Source organism: Triticum aestivum, unplaced genomic scaffold, assembly GCF_018294505.1.
Source record: "Triticum aestivum cultivar Chinese Spring unplaced genomic scaffold, IWGSC CS RefSeq v2.1 scaffold137276, whole genome shotgun sequence".
Classification (NCBI taxonomy): domain Eukaryota; kingdom Viridiplantae; phylum Streptophyta; class Magnoliopsida; order Poales; family Poaceae; genus Triticum; species Triticum aestivum.
In genome coordinates this window covers 1-1,250 of record NW_025278410.1, presented here as the reverse complement: position 1 = coordinate 1,250, position 1,250 = coordinate 1, and the positions used below count along the sequence as shown (strand labels likewise).

Genomic DNA, 1,250 nt, shown 5'->3' with positions numbered 1-1,250 from the left:
TTATAATTATTTTTTGCGCCTTGTGACAAACATGTCGCACGTGCGCGATATATATTAATCCCGTTATATTATGTTTGACGTTTGCGATATGTTTAAGCTCGATGCTCATTGCTCGCGCGTCTTGGGGCGGCTTTGTGGCGCGAAGAGCGCGTTCTGAAAGGGGTGGAAAAAACTCGTGTTGCTGCGGTATGGAGGGAGGGGTGGAAACCGTGGAAAACTCGTCTCCGTGATTGAGCGGGAGAGTAAGTAGTATAGGACATTATCCATTGTTAGGGAACGGTTGTAATGGTAGTGAGAATGTAGAATCGTCTTTGGAGCGGACCTGGGAGTGGCAAGCATAAGGGACGAAGACGGGGAAACATGTCGGATGCGATCATACCAGCACTAAAGCACCGGATCCCATCAGAACTCCAAAGTTAAGCGTGCTTGGGCGAGAGTAGTACTAGGATGGGTGACCTCCTGGGAATTCCTCGTGTTGCATTCCTTTTATAATTATTTTTTGCGCCTTGTGACAAACATGTCGCACGTGCGCGATATATATTAATCCCGTTATATTATGTTTGACGTTTGCGATATGTTTAAGCTCGATGCTCATTGCTCGCGCGTCTTGGGGCGGCTTTGTGGCGCGAAGAGCGCGTTCTGAAAGGGGTGGAAAAAACTCGTGTTGCTGCGGTATGGAGGGAGGGGTGGAAACCGTGGAAAACTCGTCTCCGTGATTGAGCGGGAGAGTAAGTAGTATAGGACATTATCCATTGTTAGGGAACGGTTGTAATGGTAGTGAGAATGTAGAATCGTCTTTGGAGCGGACCTGGGAGTGGCAAGCATAAGGGACGAAGACGGGGGAACATGTCCGATACGATCATACCAGCACTAAAGCACCGGATCCCATCAGAACTCCGAAGTTAAGCGTGCTTGGGCGAGAGTAGTACTAGGATGGGTGACCTCCTGGGAAGTCCTCGTGTTGCATTCCTTTTATAATTATTTTTTGCGCCTTGTGACAAACATGTCGCACGTGCGCGATATATATTAATCCCGTTATATTATGTTTGACGTTTGCGATATGTTTAAGCTCGATGCTCATTGCTCGCGCGTCTTGGGGCGGCTTTGTGGCGCGAAGAGCGCGTTCTGAAAGGGGTGGAAAAAACTCGTGTTGCTGCGGTATGGAGGGAGGGGTGGAAACCGTGGAAAACTCGTCTCCGTGATTGAGCGGGAGAGTAAGTAGTATAGGACATTATCCATTGTTAGGGAAC

The 1,250-nt window shown here is 48.6% G+C and overlaps 2 non-coding genes across 2 annotated transcripts; both read left to right on the top strand.

Moving 5' to 3' along the window:
* The first annotated feature begins 365 nt into the window (after positions 1-365).
* On the top strand, positions 366-484 carry LOC123178419 (5S ribosomal RNA). Its single transcript, XR_006489563.1, has one exon. It is a non-coding gene; the product is annotated as a 5S ribosomal RNA (ribosomal RNA).
* Positions 485-851: 367 nt separating this feature from the next.
* LOC123178420 (5S ribosomal RNA) lies at positions 852-970 on the top strand. The gene has a single exon (XR_006489564.1). It is a non-coding gene; the product is annotated as a 5S ribosomal RNA (ribosomal RNA).
* The last annotated feature ends 280 nt before the right edge of the window (positions 971-1,250 follow it).